Below are 23,790 nucleotides of genomic sequence, written 5' to 3' on the forward strand. Positions count from 1 at the left end.
CAAAGCGACACAATACATTGCTTTCTGGTATGTAAATATGCATCAAGTATAAATAAATGTATGAGAAAGAAACACCAAATTCAAGATAATGGTTACCTCTGGGTAGGACACAGGGTGATCAGAGAGGGCTATCAAAGGGGAATTCCAGGTTGTTAATAATTTTTAAGTAGTAGATATGCTAGTGTTGGTTGCCTTTTATTTTAGACTTTGGTGTGTCTTAAGTATTGTATAATAAATTTGAGATTTTCAAAGACATAAGCAAGACAAGACATAAGGAGAAAGGTTAGCACTGAAAAAGACACTCCAGCACAGAAGCAGGTCTACTTGGAAGCCTACTGTCATCCAGAGACCCGGGGTTAGCAAGAAACACACATATGGGAGGCGACTGGGAGTCAATGGACAAAATGGAGGAAATGACGGCTTCCCTGGCCTCTTACCATGGACCCCTCCAGGCTGCCATTCTCTAGCGATACTTGCAGCAAAGGGAGCTCTCACTCTTTGGAGGGCAAATGTTTGTCAAATGCCAGCCCTACCTGCTGCTTCTAATCATCTCCAAATTAAAGTCTCACCCAGAAGATTCCAGAAAGATGATCATGTGTTTATGTGATTCCCATACAGAGGATTCAACAAGACCACAAATTCAGAAGTACTTTTCATGTGATTTCTCACTTTTTGGTCACATGGGGCCGGGGGAAGCAAATCTTAACATCTGGGAACTGGCCTGAAGCTTGCAAGTACGCTTCAGTATGGCTTGAAGCTGGCCTGGCAGTCATGAGAGACCGTGTTATTCTCCTGTTAGACATCAACAATCTCACAGGACAACAATATCGGATATGCTTACTCTGAGCCCATGATAACAGAGAAGACAAAACAAGGTCACTTCCTTTGTCTAAGCAGGGACACACAAAATCACCATCTGACCCAGAAAAGACCAAACATGCCCATCTCCTGGCTAATGAGTGACCGCTCTTCTGTACCAATTAGTGTTATCCTTGTTCTGCCCTTCCTATAGATAAATTGAGATACCCCATCATAGAATTGCTCTGCTTGACAGCACCCAACACATACAGAGCAAACCTTCACGTCCTCTGACCCTCCTAAAATCACCCCCACCAAAGTCCAAACACCCTCTTATGGAGAAATCCCACAGTTCCTTATGGGTGTTCATGCTCACTGCAATGTTTAGTAAACCCAACTTCAACTACAGGCATGTTCAGGTGGCATTTGGCTGGAGGGCACTGACATTTGCTATCACCAATCTATGAAGAAAGCCAATAATGGACTTGGAGTGAAATCACATTGCTCAAGTTGTTCAAATAGTTGTGCCAGCCACTTTGTGCTATGGAAAAATGTATAGGAACCTGAATTACAGAGTACTAACCCACATCAAAACTCTAATCATCTCCAATGTCACACAATTTTCTCCTCTTCAATGACTAAACGTGTAATGGTCTATTTGATTTTATTTTTCATCTGAGCAGAATACAAGAACTAATTTTTTCTTGTGAAGAGGGAGGAAGAACAGTTAACTAGAAAATGGAGAAGTGACCGTATCCCTAGGCTCCTGGCATGGTAAGTGTTTAAGTGTGGCCCAAGAGTAAGCAAGCTTGGTGGAAGAAATTAAATAGTGAGGGCATGTGTAAAAGGAATGGTTTGGGAAGTTTAGGCAGGGTCACACATACTAGGTAGTAACTTTGGACTGTATTTTGTCACCAACACGTTTTAAGCCATGGGCCGAGGCAAAGTTGTGAGAGGACCAGGACTAAGTTTTGTAAGTGATAACTGAACAGAGCAAAAGATGGATTAAAGAGGAGAAAGAATTGATAGCTTATGGAAAGCCCATTTTATGAAACAGGTCTTGTAATTACCAAATACAGATTATTCTCTATTTAAAATCTCTCCACATCCAGGTGAGACAGCTTTGGTATTATTTCAACACCCATGGATGTTAAACAATCACAGTGAGTCTTTCATATAACTCAGGGAGCATTAAAGCAGCTCAGTTAAATTATGAGTTCTAATTAGGGTTAAATTAGAAAGAGAAAGCAGCTTAGTTAGAACACGGCTTCCTATAGCTAGTTACCAAGCTTCATCTGCAGCTTTGTTATAGATTTTTAAAAACCCTCTATGTACTGAATTAAGGAAGACAGGGATTATGAATATATTCCACCAAACTCATGGGTTCCAGGAATCATTGCTAGGAAACATGGGACAGAAATATCAGAGAGCCTATATATTTGTATTCATGCTTCCCAAACCCTGTTTAAAGTCTGCACCTAAGGGGTGCTTGGGTGGCTTAGTCAGTTAAAAATCTGACTCTTGGTCTCAGCTCAGTCCTAATCTCATGGGTGGTGAGATTGAGCCCCTTGCCAGGCTCCAAGATCAGCAGGAGTCTGCTCGGATATTCTCTCCCTCTGCCCCTTCCCTCTCACTCACTCTAAAATAAATCAATCTTTAAAAACAAAAAAACAAAAAAAAAACAAAAAAAAACCCTGCGCCTAAAAGACCAAGGTGATGGATAGAATTTCATCTTGATTAAACTTAACACTGATCAAATAATAGAAATGAGAAGAGTGGGACTTTGGGATGGTAGTCTCAGCTAAACAGGGAAGAGTACTGGTGAAGACTTTGGTAGATGAGCTGTAAGAGGGTCAGTGACTGAACACCAGGAAATAGTCTCTCCAAACAGAAGACACAACAATCAGAACAGGGGCTGCAACATAGCTTTGTGAATGCTTCATTCATGTATGCTGCCCATGGGGTCTTAAAAAGATTGTTTTCTGTACTTCCTTATATAGGATCCTTTTCCTAGTTGGTCATAAACATCCACATTGCCTCTAGAAGATTTAAACCACTTATAACAATAAAAGAAACAGTGAATGTTGAGATTTTTTACTTCTAAAATATTTTTAAAAGCTATTAACAGAAGCAATGGTTCTCAAAGCCAAAACTTTTGAATTGCAGGAGATGGGCTTTGCTAAATCAAGAGGAAGCTCTTGTGAATCAAAGGGAAAGCTCTCAAAGAGACAGGGAATAACACATTGGGGGGAAAAAAAAAACAGAAGATAGAGATTATGCAGACTAAGCAAGGGTGACCTGGGCTGGGAGACACGGGGAGTTTATAAGAGATTGGTTGGGACCACAAAGATGGTAGCCTCACAGAAAGGAGCAAATTGGACCACTTGTTGGCTCAAGAAGAAATGTTAACTGCTTGGGAAGAATTGTTGTCAGCAAAAAGTTTGTGTTGAATTCTACAATTTTGTGTGCTTGAAAATATGTTGCATGTAATATCAGTTGAATTAGAATATATGAAGAGCATGCTTTAGTAGAGCATGCCAGAGTCCCAGTGATACAGGAAGACACAGAAAGGATAAGGCAAAAGGGTCTGTTCTGAATCTGGCCATAAGAGTTACCTGAGCAACCAACTCCATTGACCTTTGACCAGGTGCGCAGAAATTCACAGTACCCCTCCAGTTTGCCCTTCCCACCTTCACTTACATGGCATCTCTACTCATGCTAATAGTATAATGAGCTTTGGGAAAGGGACATAATAGAGTAAAATCATAAGGGATGAGGATTGGCTGGTCACTCAAAGGGAAGCCCCAAGACTGTGTGCCAAGATCATCTTGGACATAGTTGCCTGTCATGACTCCCTCAAGCATGGTCACAACTAGGACAAATAAGTGGATACACATGAATTCACAGCATTCCTGGTCTTCCTACTGACCTTCCTATTTGGAAAGGAATTCTAGAGCTGAGGTCATACATCATCACCATGAATCTGGTTTTTTTGAAGAAGACATTCTCTCTCTCTCTCACACACACACACACAGATTAAAAGCTAATTCTTTAAAATTTAGCTTTATGAAAAGCTTACTATATATTAGATTTATTTTCTACCCTTGGCCTCTCAGGAGTGAGAACATGGCTTTCTATTTTGTGCAGAGGTCTTCTGGGGAACACCCTCAATACAGCTAAAGTAAAGGTAGAAGGTGAAGCCGACCTACAATGCTGTTGCAACTGAACCTTCTTCACTCCTATAGGGAGTTCTGCACCTAGAACGGCCTTTCAGAGTTATCCTAAATTGAGCCTTAGAGCTGGGACTTGGTGTCCTGTCTCAATCACTTATAGACCACAAGCCATCTCCTCTTGCGGGTGTAACCATGAATGGAGCAGTTCATTGAAACTGAGGGCAATTTCAGCGAAGGGTGTAGCTATGATCCATTGGAAGCCAGTATTTCCAGCCATAGGGGATGAGTGGGTCAGCCCTGATGAGCCAGCAAAAAAGGTCAACATGCAAGCTTCCACGTCAAACCTGATCCGTCTAAGTATTAACATCAGAAACTACCATCTTGGCAATTCTTTCATTTCTCCCCTCCGCAAAAACTCCATAAACACAGGTAAGGTCTCCCATTACTACCTGCCCCCCAGCCTACTAGCTTTCACTTATTGACTATAGTCCTGGATTATGAACTGCTAGAGAAATCTGGGTCTGCCTAGAAAGCGATGGATGACCACACTGCTTAGATACTAGCAAATCTTGAGACCACAAAAAAAAGGATTCCTGTAGGAATGGGAATTTCTTAATTTTCTTTTCCCCTGGGATTTTACACAATTAAACATAAGCCACTCTGATGTCTTGTAAGGTCAGCCCTGACAACGGTCACATGTGACATGAACACTGAGCAACTGTCTGGTGTCCCTGTGAATCCAAGCAGCAAGAATATTGGAACCCAGCAGTGGTGTGTGCTTATGGGCATGTCCTTCCCATTTTGCATCCTTGTCAGTGTCGAGATAAATCAATCTGTTAGCCTCCAGTGGCTTTCTTCAGGGCAACTCTGAACTCAGTGGCATAGACAGACACACGAAGGATAGAAAAATGCCCCAAAGAAAAAAGCATAATTTGGGAGAAAAGTTAAATATATAGGTTTTAAACATAGGTTAAAATATAAGCTACCTAAATATGTATATTCATGCATTCTTGTATTTTTATGTGTGAATAATACTGTAGTTTTTTTCTTAAGTCTCCCTCTGAGGTGGGACTTGAACTCATGACCTCCCTAACCCAAGATCAAGAGTCGCATGTTCTACCAACTGAGCCAACCAGGGACTTTTTAAGATTTACTTATTTGAGAGAGAAAGAGCATGAGCAGGGAAAGGGGCAGAGTGAGAGGGAGAAGCAGACCCCCACTGAACTAGGAGCTTGACTCAGGGCTCCAACCCAGGGCCCTGAGATCATGACCTGAGCCGAAGGAAGCAGCTTAACTGACTGAGCCACCCAGGCGCCGCCAGGCAGGGACCTTCCTAACTGCTCTTAACTTCATTACCTTCCAGGACCTAAGATGTCTTCTGCTAATGAGTTGTTAACTTGAAGTTTAGAATTTCCCCATTCTTTCTTTTGGTTTAATTTAGAATATAAATTTAGTTACTTAAAAAAAAAAAAAAACCCACAGTATGTATAGCCCAAAATCATTTTTATTTTTTTTATTCTTATGTTAATCCCCATACATTACATCATTAGTTTTAGATGTAGTGTTCCATGATTCATTGTTTGTGCATAACACCCAGTGCTCCATGCAGAACGTGCCCTCTTTAATACCCATCATGAGGCTAATCCATCCTCCCACCCCCCCTCCCCTCTAGAACCCTCAGTTTGTTCTTCAGAGTCCATCGTCTCTCATGGTTCGTCTACCCCTCCGATTTCCCCCCCTTCATCCTTCCCCTTCTACCTTTTTTTTTCTTAACATATATTGCATTATTTGTTTCAGAGGTACAGATCTGAGATTCAACGGTCTTGCACAATTCACAGCACTTACCAGAGCACATACCCTCCCCAGTGTCTATCACCCAGTCACCCCATCCCTCCCACCCCACCCCCCACTCCAGCAACCCTCAGTTTGTTTCCTGCGATTAAGAATTCCTCATATCAGTGAGGTCATATGATACATGTCTTTCTCTGTTTGACTTATTTCACTCAACATAATACCCTCCAGTTCCATCCACGTCGTTGCAAATGGCAAGATCTCATTCCTTTTGGTGGCTGCATAATATTCCATTGTGTATATATACCACTTCTTCTTTATCCATTCATCTGTTGATGGACATCTTGGCTCTTTCCACAGTTTGGCTATTGTGGACATTGCTGCTATAAACATCGGGGTGCACGTACCCTTTCGGATCCCTACTTTTGTGTCTTTGGGGTAAATACCCAGTAGTGCAATTGCTGGATCATTTGGTAGCTCTATTTTCAACTTTTTGAGGAACCTCCATACTGTTTTCCAGAATGGCTGCACCAGTTTGCATTCCCACCAACAGTGTAGGAGGGTTCCCCTTTCTCTGCACTGGATAGCTTTTCTTATTTAAATGATAGATCAGAAACATTCTAGATACCTCTCCTTTTTTTGCTATTAAAACATTTTGCAAATGTTTTAAGATATACCCTTATATTTTACTCAGAAGAAAGGTCTAGAGGTGAAATTGCGGAGTCAAACTAACAACATCTTTAAGATTTCTATGACTTTGGAAGTTTGAGCCAATGTGTAGTTTTACCAAAAGTACTTAAGAATGTCCATTTCCTATTTTGGGTGTTACTAAATTTAGCTTTCTAATCCAGTAGAAAAAACAAATCCTTTCTCATTGTCTTCATTTGTGTGCCTTGGATTACTCTCAAGGCTAAGGAATTTCATAGAGTTACTAGGTATTTCTTCTAATTCTAGACTTTCCTTCTTTTTATTGACATAGCTATTAGTTTAGGATAGTTACAATATTATTCCTCTATCATCTGTTCGGTATGTTTATAGGTTTTTGTTTTTTTGTTTTTTTTACATAATTTAACTGGCTAACATTACAGAGTGAAGTAATAACTGATAACAGAACCTTTGTTCTTATTTTGGTTTTAAGGAGAATAAATCTCATCTTCCAACCATTAGACATGTCTGTTCATCTGAGATTAATAAAAGTAATTCTTCCAATCCTATTGTATTCAAATTTTTAAGACCAGGATGTGTTTCAAATTTTATCAAATGCCTTTTTAGGATCTATATATTTAATAAATGACATCTCATTTTTTTCTAATATTGAACTTCTTTGCATTCTTGAAACTCCCCCTCCTTGGCATTCAAGGTTTGGATCTGTTCCATCTGTTCTCATTTTCAACAATACCAATTGTGCATTTATTAGACCTCCTTCATTTACCTTTGTATCTATTAGAACACCTTTATTCTTTAGTTGTTTTAGAGGATTTTCCCAATCCATCCACCCTATCTTTGCTAGAATTTTCATTAATATTTTTCTATGTTGTTACTGTCATTCTGTAAGGTCTTAGGTTTTTCTTTCATTTCTGAGCTTTTCTAACATTTTTTGGATTATCTCGTTATCATTTAATCTTCTGTGCTTTTAAGAATTATCTGTAATTTTTGTGAGAATATTGAGAACTATTGAACTCAACCCTTGCTATGTTTCTTTGCACAATTCCTTTTATAATGTATGTTGTTCATTTTAAGATTTTTACCCATCTTTGAATGATTTATCAGTCAGATTCTAAATGAAGAACATTCTAAGGAGGTAGCAGGTGTGAGCTGGAGATCTGCAGTCTCATCTCTATTAGTCTCTCCTTTACCTTTAAATCTTCTAGTGTCCTAGAAGCAGAGTTGGGGGTGCGGGGGAAACACAGAGGAACATAGGTATCATAGGGCTCTGAAGTCACCTACTTGATTCTTAGCGCAATGATGCCACTTACTACCCTCACAGTCAAATAACTATTTTTTTATATGTAAAATGGGGGTAGTATTTCCTGTATGAAAATTAAACGAGATAATATTTAACCTAGAGCAGTTCCTACCACATACTAATTATGGTATAAAGGTGAATATTATCATTAAATATTATTGTCCTGTGACCTTTCTGTTACAATCTGCAACAGCTGCCTTCCTTTCCTTAAGCCACTCTACCTCACTCCGGGTATTCACCTCAATTATGAGAACTGGTTAGAGACAATAGAAAGGATAGAACAAGGTATACTGTTCAGTTACACTTCCTGGACTTCCTGTGGTTTTGAACTAAGAATGTGTAGGGACACCCCCCCATCTCCCATGGATGATCCATTCCTCTAACTGTAGTCAGAAGTTCAGTGGACTCCCCCCACCCCCCTTTTAGGACTACAGCACTAATTTGAGGAGAGATCTGTATCTTGCAGAAGGTCAAGAGCACCTCTCACCAAGCTCTCTTCTTAGTAGAGAGCACATATTTAGCCGGTACTTTGTAGTTTTAGGTTACAGTAGACCTCATTTTCTTTTATCATCGCCAACAGTGGTTCACTCTTTTTTGCTTTTCCTGGTGGATTTTAAATAGGGGAATAAATATGACTTAACTTGGAGATTTCTACCAGAAACCTGGAATAGTTTCAATAGCTTAAGAATGGTCTGAAAGAACTCACTTGTAAAGTGCTCCAGGCTAAAGCCTCACCAATGGTGAACCTTTATGAAATCATAAAATCCAGCATGGTCATTACATTACTTACATTTACTACTGAAGATCGGTTATTAGTGGATATTTTCCAAATGTCACTGAGACTTTCTATTATTTTTCTTGTTGTTTTTTTTTTAATGGCTTTGGTGTTTCTAATTATAACATTTTTCTCATTGCAAATACTGTGTATATATGGTCTTGCTCCGTTACTTTCATTGCCAGGACCTTGGCTATTTATCCGTCTTTCCAAAAAGCCCATTTATGGCTTTATTTGTCTGTTTTTATCCTTACTGATTTCATCTTCTATTTTCCTTAGCTTAATTTTTAATTTTTCAAGATTCTCAGAAAGCCTGTTTTTATTCTTTGTTAATAATAAACCGTTTGTAGTGAATCATTTCACTCTGAATATAGCTTGGTGATGCTACACTATCATTTTTTTTTTAAAGATTTTATTTATTTGAGAGAGAGAATGAGAGACAGAGAGCATGAGAGGGAAGAGGGTCAGAGGGAGAAGCAGACCCCCTGCTGAGCAGGGAGCCTGATGTGGGACTCGATCCCGGGACTTCAGGATCATGACCCGAGCCGAAAGCAGTCACTTAACCAACTGAGCCACCCAGGCGCCCCGCTACACTATCATTTGTTTGCATAAATATTTTAATGATAATGAAATATTCTATGGTCTGAAAAGACTACAAAATACTGAACTGTTCATTTTCTGCTTGTAGGTTAGTTCCATTTTGTGGGTAATTATAAACAATTCTATTAAAAATGCTATTTTTTCTGGATATAATACAGATTATAAAAAACTTGAAAGTTCATAAAAGCTAAAAGAACACTTTCCACTAAAAAAAAATCTAGGATGTATTCAATGTTCCCTCAGCTTTTTATGGAGTTCAATATTATTTTCAGAACACTACAGTATGTTTACTGATTACCAAAGAAAAATTATCACCATCTGCTTAGCATCAGTGACCTGTGACACGAATGGTGGTAAATGACAGATATCATCAGTCAGGGGTTAAGGTTAAAACTGTTGTTTACTACCCTGAGATGGTCTTTGGTTTAATTTTACAGAAAAAGCATCTGTCATCTTTTCAAGTCATGGGAATTTCACTGGTAGGTTACAGATATACCCGACACTATGGATCACTGTAAACAAAGAATTCAACATGTTTTCCATAAAATTCTGGTGAAAAGATGGTGACTGGTTGAGAGAAGGCTCTGACAAAGAACAAGGAGTCACTGGAGATACCCAGTGTCAACCCAGAGGGTGTGATGAGGAAATCGAAGTCTTCCAGGAACAGTGCTAGGAACTGAATGGTCAAGTGATAAAGTGATGAGACTGTAAGAAATACTGAAGGATACGGAGAACAGGAGGAGAGTGTTCAACAGTTCTGTTGGGAATAACAGAACCTCAGAATGAGGTAATGGCCAGGAAATTTCCCCATTAAAATACGCGAAATCTCAGCTTGAATAAGCACCAGAAGTCTTGAGCAAAATAAATTATCTACATCTTATACTCCTAGAAATAGCAGCATATCAAAGATATTGAAAATAAAAATTTAAAAGTCATAGGAAGAGAAAGAGACCTATTAGCCAGTAAGAGGGAATAAACTGATAGCACAGTAGCACTCGCAGTAGCAAAACAGAGACCAGAAAAGAGGAAATTGAGGCCCAGAGACGTCACTCACATACGCTCCACAAGGACTGGTAACCAGGGGTAGGAAAGTTCCCTCAAATAAGGCGGTCTGACTATGAAGCCCACATTTCTCAACATTACAATGCCCCTTTCTGGAAAATATACTGGACAGTTGTCTTAATTTTTTTTTTTTTACAATGATGAACCTTTTTATCTCAATTCAGTAACTGAAATTTTAAGAACCACGTGTGTGCCTTTTAGCAGATAAGAAATTCATCTAACTAGTATTAATGATGTTTATAAAAATTCAAAAGTAGGGTTTAGAGCACTCATCATAAGTGGTACGATGGATTATAGATTTCCACACGGTTCAATTAAATCATATTTAGACATGACTCAAGGTGAAATGCTCTTGATAATGTCGTCCAAAAATGGAAGGTGGGTGAGTTTTGATAAAAATATTTCCAATTTTTAATTAGGCATGCCATATGTAGTAAATTGAGATCTGTTAAGATTTCTCCATTTCCCACATAATCTCTAAAGCATATGATCTTGAATATAAATGAGCTGGGCAACAGATCTTTAATTTAGTGAATGTTACACATGTATTCAGAATTGCAATAGAAGACATTATTTTTAAAATGGGACAGATTTTCTTTTGTAGCTTGTTAACTAGTTCTGGAAATATTCCCAAATTGAGGGATCAATGAGGATGGAAGTTAAAGTAAATATTTGACCTCCCACAGTGAATTCTTTGAAGAACAATACTTATTAGCACATATATATAATGTCACAGCTCAAGAAGTGTTGAAGACATTGAATTCTTGAAATATTCTTACATTTCCCTGTATCAACCAATGTTTCAGCATTGCATAGCACAAAAGAATACTCAATTTACCAAAAGAGTCTAGAAAATTCTATTCTGAAATTATTAATACTTTATTTCCTTTATTGACAAAACCTATTGAATTAGTGACCAAAGAATGGCCAAAGGACTGGAATAGGCTCAGTAGTCTGGTATCAGATTAGAACTATTTTCATATAATACTGCAAAGCTCACTTTCTAATAAATGACAGGCCTACTGGGAAGTGAATAGTATAGCTGGAGCTTAAAAGATTGAGTTTAAATCCTTCTTATCCTATAACCTTGGAAAAGTTACTTGAAATCTCTGTTCTTTCATATGGATAAAAGAGATAATACTTACTTTCAGGCTTTCAGTGAGGATTAGACAAGATAAGGTATATAGTGGGAACTCTACAACTGGGAGTCATTTTTATCTCCAATTAAATTGTGCCAGTGTATGAGAGAAGGAGCTGTCCGGAAATCCTGGGTTCTGGTCCTATCATAAAAGGCAGACAGTCACACATACCTGATATATGTGTAGAGCCGGGTACCCTAAAGAGGCAACCCCATGAGTTTTGGTTTGTTTTGTTTTTGATCCAGAATTCCCCAATCCCACCCTACAATCAATGGAGTCTACCTCAAAGACCCAAATGTTCACACCAGAAATGCTTTCTGTCCACCATGGCTGCTCATGGCAATCCATGCGATGTCATGTCATTAGATATTATTCAGCCAACAAATCACAGAAGAAAAGGTACAAGTGACATAGAAATGGATTGGGATTGGGGAGGTGGGGAAGGTTCAATCTATTCTACTACATTCTAGGACTTGGGCTAATGGGACAGAGCCTCCCAAACAATGGTCCAAATGTAAATTCAGTTCCAGCCTTTGACATTTCTCATGCTACTCCAGAGGAGGAGTTACTCAACCTTGGGCAAATGTCCCTCCTAGGCTAGTAACCTGGTCTATTAGCACATACCTAAAACAAACCCAGACACCTTTCACCAAGCATGGTCCCAGCCCTTACCTATCAGGAAAGGAGCAGGCCTGGGATGAGGGCTAGTAGCACTTGCCTTGTTTCCCTGGCGTCAGTCCTAGAATTTCACTTCCTACAATAGAGCTCTAGTCTCCATGAACTTCCATTAGTTCACTATGAAGTTATTTAGCACTCATCATAGTACAGTAGACCTGTCTGAGTGCTCACTGTGAATTCAGGAACACTGCTAAGTTCTTTTCTAAATGTATTCTTATTTAAGATCCCCAATGACTTCATAACCTATGTATATTTCCCATACTTAAAGGAACTAAGCCACAGAGAACTCAACCAAGAATCAGTCTGAAACATGGTCTGCTTATGACTGCTCTAAGACTGAAGAAAGAAATAAGATGATGCCCTCTGTCCTCCAGGAGCTTAGAGTGCAATAGGGGAGACACATAAGCACAACTTACATGTTACTGTAAGTCCATGCAAACAGTTTTCCAAAAATACGAATCTCTATCAATGTCAGCTAATGACACCTGATAATATAGCAATAGATTCATACTCTACATGAAACAGACATTGTAAATAATCTATGGTAATTCAGCTTGAGAATCTATCTGGGCCTTCACAGTCTTCAAAACCATAAGCCTTTTTGTTCAGACAATGTTTGCTGTGAAAACCACCATCTGGTAACAAGTCATGCAGGACCCAGATACTCACAGAACTTGCCTCAGTCTGAGATGAGTAATGACTGGAAATGTACTTCCCTAGGAGGTCAAAACTATGAGATGGTCCAAATAGAACTTCTACAGGGTCCAAGGCCCAAGCTTCATGGGTTAGGGGATGTCACATGTTTCATGGTACTAAGTTCTAACAGACTCCCTCACTGTCCTACCTTTGATGGGTCACTGGGGAACAAAGACTCACTCTGAGACTTGATTATGGCCACAGACCTAGAGAATAGCCTTGGGTCTCCATCATAATTTGGCATGCAGTCTTAGTCACGGAGATAAGTGCATGCTTCTTCCACCCCTGCTTCTAGACTGAAGGAATACGCATTTATGGAATAAAGGGAGCCAATAGCCACAGCAGGGAAAAGAGAACTAGAAATCAGGAAACCAACCTGAATAAACATGAAGTTGGAGGGTCTCTTTTAAAGCTGAGATCCTTGCCACGTCCCCTCTCAAGCCCGGATTTTTGGTCTTCTGACCAGTTAGTATCCATCAGTCCCAGCTCCGTTCCCCCGAAGCACTCTTTAACCCTACTATACCATTTCTTTCACCTTCATCTTGTAATACAGCATCTCTTGTTGGATTAAGAGCTCCATGAGGGCAGTAAACAGAAGATGTATAGCTTAATCTCAGCTTCCCACATAGAGGCGATAGCAACGCTTAACGGAAAACACAGCATCAAAGTTACACCTATCTGGAGAGGACACCCCTCAACAATGAAGAGATCAAATAGCCCACCCAGGATGAAGAAGTTACGACGCAGAGGAGGAGTATACACTGTTGTTTATACCTCTTGACAGTTCCCAGGGTCACAGCCACCAACTGCAAGTCCACAGATCAGAGTGCTGGTGTGGGCCAGAGGGAGTAAACAAACCTCAGGAACCTCCCAACATCTAATTCACAAGCACAGCCTATCTGGTCTACCTTCAAAATACATTCGTGATTCAGCCACTCCTCACCACCCAAGTCCACCCATATGCCTCACCTGGTTTTCTGTGGCGGCCTCCTAGTTGGCCGTCTGCCTCCACTGCCCCCAACCCCTCAGTCTGTTACTAATACAACTGACAAGAGCCTTTTAAAAACGGTGTATCACATCCCAGTTCAAAAACCTCCAATGGATATCCATCACACTTAAAATCCAAAGCTTCTACCGTAGTCCAAAATGCCTCCTATGGTTGTGCCCACGTCTCCCAGACCATTCCTATCTTGTTTCCTTCCACTCCAAACCCCACCCCATACCACCTTCTTGCTATTCTGTGAGCACATCTAGTATGTTCCTACCTCAGGGCCTTTATCCTGTTTCCTCTGGCACTTTCATTCTGGATATTCTTAAGACTCACCACTCCTATTATTCAAGTTTAAGCTCAAATGCTCCCTCTTCTAAGAGGTCTTTCCTATCCTCTCCATCTAATGTAGTATCCCAGTTATTTGTGGTTCTAATACTCCTAATTATGCTGGAGTAATTATCACTATCTGACATGTTATTTTTTTTTTTTATCTCCTATAGGAGAAAAACCTTCATGAGAGCATGGACTTGGTCTTTATTCACTGCACAGTGCTCAGGACAACACCTGAGGAGGTATGCAACAGATGGTTATTAAAGGATTAGTCACAAGAATAGCACTAAATGGGCCAGGAGATTACAGGCTCCAGGAGCAGACTATCTCAAGGGCACTTTATCGTCAAAAGGTCAGTGAGCAAGCCCTGAGAAAGGAACAGGTGGAAGTCTAGGAGTCCTCCATCTTCTGCCCCCCCAAGTTAATAGCACAGGACATTGACAAGTTCAGCATAGTTACCCACTGGTCAGTTGTGGCTTACAGAGAACACACAAGAATTAATTAACCTGAGAACACTTGCAGGTAAGCCCTTGTCAGCTATTCAGTAGTTGTAGGATTTAGGCAAGTTAAATTACCTTTCTAAGCCTCAGTTTTCTCAGTAAAGACAGGAAAACGGTCATCCATACTTTGCAGGACTACAGGCAACAATTCTGATGAACTAATATATATAAAAGGGCTCAGAATATTAGTAAAGGCTCAGCAGCTGTTAGTTTAAGGTCAACCTGGTCTCCAAGGCAGCAAGGTCCCAACTATCAAACCTTTATCTTACACCTAGGAGAGTGTTCCAGTACTAGATCATGAAATACCCAGAAAAATGTCCATTACTAGTGGAGCTAACCATCTCACTGGCCCATACTCCAGTGTAAACTGAAAGTAAATATAGGTTAATGTGCTGGAAATTTACTAACAGCTTCGTCTCCATCCTGAAGACCTCCCCCAGGGCCTAGCCCATGCCCAGGCAGGAATGTTCCTAAGGTGTCCAAAGGAGCCAGACATGGTTTAACATCCTCTGACAGTTCAAAAGTTTATCCCCAAAGGTCTCTGGGTGCTTCTGAATTTCAGCCAATGAGCCCCTGAAAGGCAGGTGTAGAAGTAATTGTGGAAAATAGGGCCTAGTTTACAAATTGCTAAGCTAACATTAGCTGGTGAGTATGCTTTATGGATTAACTAATTTCTGCCTCTAACCATGTTCAGCTCTGAACACTGATGTTTTGTGACGTAAAAACACAGGAGGGCAGTGAAAGAGTCCCCAAGCTTCTAAATCCCTCGTAATCGGACTATGTTTCCCATCAAAACTTAGGTTTAGGCAAGGGATGGCAAATGCGTGTTCAGTGAGGCCCCCTTGCACTCCCAAGCTTGCAGATTCATCATGGCCTGTTTCCTAGGGGGCTCTGACATGGCCTTGCTTGACAAAGTATTCCTGGCAGGTACAGTCAATAGATTTGAATTGAAATTTAAGAAAAAATTCCTTATTCTGAAGGATTGTTGAAAAGGGAGAACAGGTTTTATGGGAATTCCCTCTTGCCATGCCATTGTGTACAACCCAAGCTTAAACTGAAATTCAACTTTTCCTCCCCCTACCTCCCAACCTGTCCTGAGCTCCATCACACATTGACCATTTGTAATCTTAGTGTATTCATTGGCACCAGCTGGCTAATTAGAAGAGTGTTACCATTCTCCTCAGAAGTATTAATGAAAACATTCTATTTGGTCTCTTGAACGTTGCCTATTGGTTCCTCCTTTGGGGCCTTCATCACTATCTTCCTGCTGCTGGGACTCCCTCCCCTTTGCCTCATTAAGACTTCCTAAAAGTACCACAGTGACTCCCTTATGATAGGAAGAGGCTTTACAATTCGAGGTGACTGTTCACAAGGCAAAGCTACCTTTTTTTTTTTTTTAAGATTTTATTTGACAGAGACACAGCGAGAGGGGGAACACAAGCAGGGGGAGTGAGAGAGGGAGAAGCAGGCTTCCCGCGGAGCAGGGACCCCGATGCGGGGCTCGATCCCAGGACCCTGGGAACATGACCTGAGCCGAAGGCAGACGCTTAACGACTGAGTCACCCAGGCGCCCCACTACCATTTCATTTTATAGGTGAAGAGACTTGGTTTCAGAGGTTAAAGAACTTGCTAGGTGTCACACAGCTGAAGGAGATAGCTGGGCCCAAACGCTGAGTCTTCCGAATTTCAACTCCCAATGTTTTCCACTCCACCGATGAGCTTCCCTGAAGGGCAAAAAATAGCTTCAACCCCGAACCAGTCCTAGCATTGTTGGCCGTTTACCTCCCTCAAGATTAGAATGCAGAAAAACAAAGGTTGTTGTGTTTTTTTGTTTTTAAAAGACCATCACATTCTCAAGAAAAACACATGGACAGATTGCAGCCGTGCTCTTCAAAAATTTAAGATTATATGTCGTTGCTACTCTTGCAGTAACCAAATTTACGGCATTCCGTAAGAATGAAGAGTCCCAGGAAGAAGCAGGAAGGGGCGTGATAAAAAGGACAAAAAGGAACTAGAGAGTAAGGTGAATGAACAGCAAGAGATATTCAAGATCTCTCCCCCCGCCCCCCCAATGGAAGTGGTGTCTAGGAGGCCAGGAGCTCCTGCCACCACAGGTCAGGAGGAATAGTGGGCTGGTGCCCTAGAGCCCACGTGTACTACTCACAGTGCTCCCTCACATCCCATTAGCTCACCTCTTTAAGGCTCAGCTTCCACGTCTAAAGATAGTAATCATCCTACATCATGGTGTTTCTAATGGTACACTCAAGTTTATATAAATCCCTGAGCACAGCATCTAAACAGTTTTAAACTAAATTAGCTAGTTATACTAATGTTATTCGTGCTAAATAGAAATCCTTTAATAAGGACTTTTCCCTTTTATGCCTCATCTCTGTCTGACCTTGGGCAAAGCAGTCAACTTCACGGAGCGCAGGTTCCTCTTCCATAGACAAAGACAATAGCAGCAGACCTTCCCACTTCACAAAGTCCTTAAGAGGATCAAATGGGATAGAAGAGTAGAGTGCTTTGTAAACAGTTTCTGATCACAGGCTTTTCTTATTCTAGCCAGGTATCATTAAGATGCGAGCTGAGGGGCGCCTGGGTGGCTCAGTTGGTTGGGCGACTGCCTTCGGCTCAGGTCATGATCCTGGAGTCCCTGGATCGAGTCCCGCATCGGGCTCCCTGCTCGGCAGGGAGTCTGCTTCTCCCTCTGACCCTCCTCCCTCTCATGTGCTCTCTATCTCATTCTCTCTCAAATAAATAAATAAAATCTTAAAAAAAAAAAAAAAAGATGCGAGCTGAAGCACTAAAGATTTCAAGGAGTGAAATGCTGGAGTCCTCTTTAGACCACCTCAATGAAAGAGGTGTTTATGTAAGAATAGGGTGGTGGATGTTGTGATGTCCATCATTATTCCTTTATTTCTCCACTTACAAATACTTAGAGGGTAGCTGGTATGTGTGAGTCACTGGAGTTGTGATGGGGATATAGCATGAACGAAGCAGGTGGGGAGCCTGCCCTAGTACCACATGCTTGCGTAAGCTGTTAGAACATGTACACAAACTGGGGCGCCTGGGTGGCTCAGTCGTTAAGCGTCTGCCTTCAGCTCAGGTCATGATCCCAGGGTCCTGGGATCGAGCCCCACATCGGGCTCCCTGCTCCGCAGGAAGCCTGCTTCTCCCTCTCCCACTCCCCCTGCTTGTGTTCCCTCTCACTGGGTTTCTGTCAAATAAAATCTTTAAAAAAAAAAAAAAAAACAACCACATGTACACAGAAAGCCAGGGTGCACTGCTGGAGGATTCAAGCTCATTTGGGAGGGACATAGAAGGATACCCATGGATCTCTTTGAGTGGAGGTCCAAAGGATGAGGAAGCATTACTGAGGCAAAAGGGAAGGCATCCTGCCAGTGGAACAATGGGCACCAAGGCCCGAGGAGGAACCAATAGGAAATATTCAAGAGCCCTAAGGAGATCAGTGTGAATGGGACCAAGAAAGAGGGTGAGAGTTGAGGAGGGAGGCACCGAGCCTGACAGGCCAAGTCAGAGGTTTTGATCTTCATTCTAAAAACAAAGACCACCATCCACAGGATTAAAATAAAAAGGACCATGGAGAAGAGTACTCATCTGACAAGATAGGAACAACGGATGGGAGGGGCATGCAAGGATGCAGGAAATGCGGTGAGAGGTGGGGCTACTGCAGTGGTCCAGACAGGTTAGAATGGCAGTTAGTGAGCCTAACGAAGAAGGTAGAGAAGTAGCGAGATGCAGGAAATACTGATGGGCCAAGAACCCCAGAGCTCGGTGCTGGGTCAACTACAGGGTGAGAGAGGGAGATGCTCAGGTGGACCCCCCTGTTTCTGCTAGGAGCAGCTAGGCAGACCACGAGTTGCTCTCCACCGACAAGAAGGTGACAGAACCGGTTTCGTCAACCCTGAGGCAGCCAAGGCGAAGTACCAAGCAAGCAGGGGAATTCCGAATCCAGAACAGAGAACCTTGACGCACATCCAAGCTAGTCCAGCTTGAGGCTAAAATGTGTAGCACTCAGGGGAAATGTTGTCTTCTGATGCGGAGAAGGACCAACAGAAAACAGGCTTCTCCGGGGGAAATCGGAGGGGTAGACGAACCATGAGAGACGATGGACTCTGAAAAACAAACTGAGGGTTCTAGAGGGGAGGGGGGTGGGAGCATGGGTTAGCCTGGTGGAGGGTATTGAGGAGGGCACATTCTGCATGGAGCACTGGGTGTTATGCACAAACAATGAATCATGGAACACTTCATCTAAAACTAATGTTGTAATGTATGGGGATTAACATAAGAATAAAAAAAAAAGTACAAAAAAAAAAGAATACACCTTTGCACTTCACTTATTCAGTCTAATTGGGATTTAAATAAATTTTACACTTTTTCCTCCCTGACAAAAAAAAAAAAAAAAAAAGAAAACAGGCTTCTCTCCTCTTCTGAAGTCCAACACACCGAAGACAGGATGACTAGCATTCGTTCACTCCCCTTCTCCATTCACACACCTTCACTGCTCTAACGAGGCCGCCCCTCTCCTGCTGGCCATTAGGCTCACCTTCAGAGCTTTCAGATCTCTTCACCGACAGAGATGCTTATTGGGAAAACAGGGACAACATTTGACAGACAGCAGGGAAAACAGCAAGAATTAAAGCAGTGGGGCTTTCTGATTGGCTCTAGCATGGTTCCCGTTTTCTTCTAAGTGGGCTGAACTCACCCTACAGATCCTCAGAATCGGCAGCACCGGGACAGCCTGTGGACGGCACACCTCCCCAGGACCGCTCTCTGCTGGGCCAGTCTATGTAACCGGTTTCTCTCGGCTCTGGGCAGGTTCTCTTGTCCATCCTCTTTGAGCCACAAGCTAACGACCCTTGGGGGTCAGCGAGTGTGCCAACGGGAAGCACAGAAAAGCTTAAGGAATTTGTGATGAAAGCTTTTCTTGTCCTTAGCACTCCAGCTAAGCATTCACATGTGATGTGCGATTTTGCTATTTGCTAACTCTGTTTTTAGACAGGTTATTGAACCTCCTTTACCTGAGTTGCCTTAACTGTAAAATGGGATACTGTTGTTTTCCTCGTAGGATCATCATGAGGCTGAAACAAAGTCACATTCAGGATGAACGAACAATGCATGCACAGAAAGATTTTTGTTGTTTTGGTTTTTTTGTAGAGAGGAGAGAACATGTACAAGCCGGGGCGGGGGGGGGGGGGGAGGGGGCAGAGGGCGAGAGAGAATCCCAAGCAGGCTCCATGCCCAGCAATGAGAGCCACACTCGGGGCTCGACCCCAAAACCTTGAGATCATGACCTGAGCTGAAATCAAGAGGACACTTAACTGAATGAGCTACCCAGTGCCTCAGGATGGTCTGTTTTAGAGGATTTTTTTTTTTTTCTTCAAAGGATGGTCCATGAACCATCAGAATTCATTTCACCTGAGAGGTTTATAGAAAAAGATTCTAGGCCCTGCCCCTGCCCACTGAGATGGAGTCCAGATTTGTCTAATGACAGGATCTTATTAATATCCCTTAGTTTGAGGAGCCATTTGTACCTGTGTGCTGAAAACGTTGAAACATGTGAAGACTCTTTTGGTCCCAGATCAGTGTTTCTCAACTTTAGCTCCCCATTTCATCACACTGATGCTCAGGCCTCTACCCTGCCTAGTTAGATCAGAACCCCTGAGCATGGGGCTCGGGCATCAGTATTTCAAGAAGTACCAGGTGATTCTGGAGTGTCGCCAGAGATGAGAACCACTAGTTTTGCTAAGCTACCAATGAATTCTATCATTCTTTTAAAATTCCATTAATATCTAGCTCCCTTGCACAACCAGCTTTCTGCTGGTTTCTTTCTTACACTACCCTTTCTCTAATAGCCTCCCTCCATCTTGGATACTGGTCTTCTTTGTTAGTACTTTAACATAGAACCATCTAGTCTCTCCTAGAAGAGACCTCCAATATTTACCTATTAATAGCACTGCTCTGTTGGCATTCCCCTTAGAAATGCAGCCCAATAGGCCACTGGGAGACAGGGCTGGAGGTTGGAATTGAGAAATGGTCTTGACCCCACAACCCCAGGAGACACCGTCTCTCCGACAGCTAAGCAGGTGTATGTGGTGGCCTGGGGAGGGAGTTAGGCAGATAAAGGGAAGTCCATTACCTTAAGAGCCGCAGCTGTGTAGAGGAGTGGCTTCTATGTAAAATCAGGCTTCTTTCATGACCTAGCTTTGTACAGTCTTTTAATTAAACTGTTCAGTTGCAATCTAATGGAATAAAAAAAGGTAAGGTAAACCAAAGTAGTTAATTGCTGGTGGGGGAAAAAGCTAAAATTTTGGACAGATGTCCTTGGCATATGGAAAACAAAACCAAAGTTAGCTAAAAACTTGAAATGTGGAGACTTGGAAATTCTATGGTTCTTTGCCATAAGTTTCTCTGTTTAATGGCAAACAACCCAGGGTCAGGGGCAAGGTGGGGATAAGACTTTTGGCTTTTTTTTTTTTTTTTTTTTTAAAGATTTTATTTCAGAGAGAGAGAGAAAGAGAGAAAGAGACACAGACAGACCAAGCAAGGGGAGCAGCAGAGGGAGAGGGAGAAGCAGGTCTCCTGCTGAGCAGGGAGCCTGATGTGGGGCTCGATCCCAGGACCATGACTTGAGCCAAAGGCAGACGCTTAACCAACTGAGCCACCCAGGCGCCCCAAGACTTTTGGCTTTAATACAAGTTTATAAGCTCTTCTCTTGGAAGTAGGATTGATTGGAGGGGGGGGGGGGGGGTGGAGAAGCACAGACCTCCATGAACTTGAAGATGGAGAAAATGAGAGGGATTTGGAAGGTGCCTAAGGAAGCAAGAAGAGATACTTTTGGAAGAACTGTTGTGTTTGTTTTTTTGTTTTTGTTTTTTTTTAAAGATTTTATTTGACAGAAAGCAAGAGCAGGAACACAAACAGGGGGAGTGGAAGAGGGAGAGCAGGCTTCCCGCCAAGCAGGGAGCCCAGTGTGGGACTCGATCCCAGGACCCTGGGATCATGACCTGAGCCGAAGGCAGACGCTCAACGATTGAGCCACTCAGGCGCCCTGAGCGGTTGTGTTTTATATGCTCTCCTTAGCATCGTCATATTGCAGCTTCCTTCGTCCCAGATCAAACCGGAGAAAGTAGCTCAACATCAAGGATAATAAGCAATCAAGAATCTGAGAAGAGGTATAATCCATGCATTTTAAACCTACCCGATCTGTAATCTTGCCTCCTGGTGCCTCTCATCTCTCTTCCTCCTTTGCAAAGTGTTCTAGCCAACTGGCTGGTTTGTTTTTGACACCTACATGCCTCTGTTACTTTGTCCCTGCTTGTGATAGGTTGCAAATAAAAATTTTCTCTTTAGACAGACATGGTCCAAGCTTTCTAGCCAATACTAAGCCTAAAGAACTTCACATCTCAAACTATAAAATAGTGCCCCACAAATTCCTCAGGCAAGACCCATGGTTGGGGAATGGATACATTCATTTTGCCTGATAGGCTCAGGAATTGAGTCCCTATCCCCTTGAGTGTATCCCAAGGATAGGCACCAGACCACAATGGCAGAAGAGAGCCTCCAACAAAGGCCAAGATGAGCACAAGAATTGAATATCACTTTGGTTACAGTTTACCTAGGTCCCATATTTTAATCTTGTTCTAATAATCCCTTCACTCTTAAAGTAGGGAAACCTATTTGAGATGATTTGAGGAAATTAAATGGCTATCACATTGGGTCTTTATTCTTAGAGAAGAAAACCCCCTAGGGAACTCTCTACCCCCCCCCCCACCAACTAGCCAACAAGCCAGAACACCCACTTACTTCCTCATTTTCTCTTGGTCCTAAGGCAAAACCCCAAAGGAAGCCAACACTAACCAAGGAAATGGAGGAAACCGTATTGGGGAAAATTTGAGGAGGACAGGGATTGAGACTGCCCGGGGGGGGGGGGGGGGGGGATGTGAACAGGACCACTTTGAATTTAATGGGTGATGTCCATAGGACCCTAAATGAAACAAAGGATTCTAAAGTAAGTTGTTTGAAAGGCACTTCAGAAACATGGTGGGGATTATAAGAACATTCTGATCAAGATTCACCAGCCTGGATTCAGAAGAGAAGAAAAACCCAACACTGCCCCCATACCCACTGCAGCCTTTGAAGCGGTCTCTTTATTCGCCTGGCCATGAGTCAGTGAGGGCGATACACTCGGGTTTTTTCAAAAGCCTTTTGACATAGTTTAGCTTCAGGAAATAATAGCCAAAGCAAAAGTCACACAATAAAAGATAAAAAGTTTCACGTAGAAACTTTAGGTCCTAGGGCCAAGAGGTGAAAGGAAGTGCCAGGTTCATACCTAACACGCGTGGCTGAGCCTACTGTTACTGAGGTCAGGGGAAACTCCCATCCAAGCCTTTTAAGGAACAATTATTTCTGGGAAGACACTTCTAATCCCACCCAAACCATCTTCAAATGTGTTCCCCTGGTCACAGAGGATAGGAAAGGATGAAGAAGGCTACACAGGGCAGTCTGAAACCACATCCTTGCCTAGGCTAGTAAAGGAATCTAGGTCAGAAACTGACAATTCATGTATTTAAAAACAAAGCAAACAACAACAACAAACTAAGAGGGTAGGTCTTAGGTGTTCTTATTTCAAGAGAGTACGAGGGTAATAAGAAACTTTTGGTGGTGATGGATAGGCTTATGGCAGTTTGCCTTGATGGTCCCAGGGGTACAGGCTTCTCTCTGAACTCATCAAGTTATGTTAAATAGGTATGGCTTTTTATAGGTCAATCTTACCTCAAAGTTAAAACAAAAAACAAAACCTCTGATCTTGACCTCAAATTTTTCACCCTAACCAGTCATTTCCAGTTGCTTCCTACTATAAATCTCTAGAAAGACAAAGGCTAACTCTTCAAAAACCAGTGAAAGGTGAGAACTTCCGGCTCATTTATCAAGTTTGCTCTAGTTCCCCTCAGGTGCTGCTCCCCCTCCCTTGCTGAAGTTTCCATCCACTGCCTGAAAAGACCCCTCTCGAAGTAGATGCCCAGGCCTTGAGACCTCTGCTCCTGTCCCACTGAAGGCCCACCCCTAGCGATGGACTTCTAGGAGCTGTTTATTATATGAGCCAGATTTCCAACCCTTTATGAGTGGGCCAGAATTGGACTTCTGATCCAACTGAACCACTCACAGATCATCCAGGAGGAATTTGGAAGGTCAAGAGCGCCAAGCAGCCTCTGCTTCGGTGTGAGGGCTTAAAAACTAAGTCAGCATGGGATAGCCCTATTCCTCCAT

The sequence above is a fragment of the Mirounga leonina genome, unplaced genomic scaffold (assembly GCF_011800145.1).
Source record: "Mirounga leonina isolate KUSES-001 unplaced genomic scaffold, KU_Mleo_1.0 Mir_114, whole genome shotgun sequence".
NCBI classification, from domain to species: Eukaryota; Metazoa; Chordata; class Mammalia; order Carnivora; family Phocidae; genus Mirounga; species Mirounga leonina.